The sequence below is a fragment of the Penaeus monodon genome, chromosome 29 (genome assembly GCF_015228065.2).
Source record: "Penaeus monodon isolate SGIC_2016 chromosome 29, NSTDA_Pmon_1, whole genome shotgun sequence".
Lineage (NCBI taxonomy): Eukaryota > Metazoa > Arthropoda > Malacostraca > Decapoda > Penaeidae > Penaeus > Penaeus monodon.
The window spans coordinates 26141954-26142236 of NC_051414.1; positions in this window are offsets into that span (position 1 = coordinate 26141954).

The following is a 283-nucleotide window of genomic DNA, read 5'->3' on the forward strand; positions in this document are numbered from 1 at the left end:
GTTGAAATCATAATCGAGATGTAATATGTATGGAACTAAAAATAATTGTATAGAGGGAGGTTGAATGGTTTCGGACGGATGAGTATGACAGAGAGAGAGGGTGTGTGGTTACACGCGGATATAACACGTGTATGTGTGAAACAATAAAAAGTTAACCAATGACACAGAGGTGCGGAATGGTGGGCCGACGCGCCAACGAACGCGAGCTTCTAGAAACTATCGAAATTCCGTATTGCAACATGATTGTACATGAAATAAAAAGAAATCAATGACATAGTGGGGT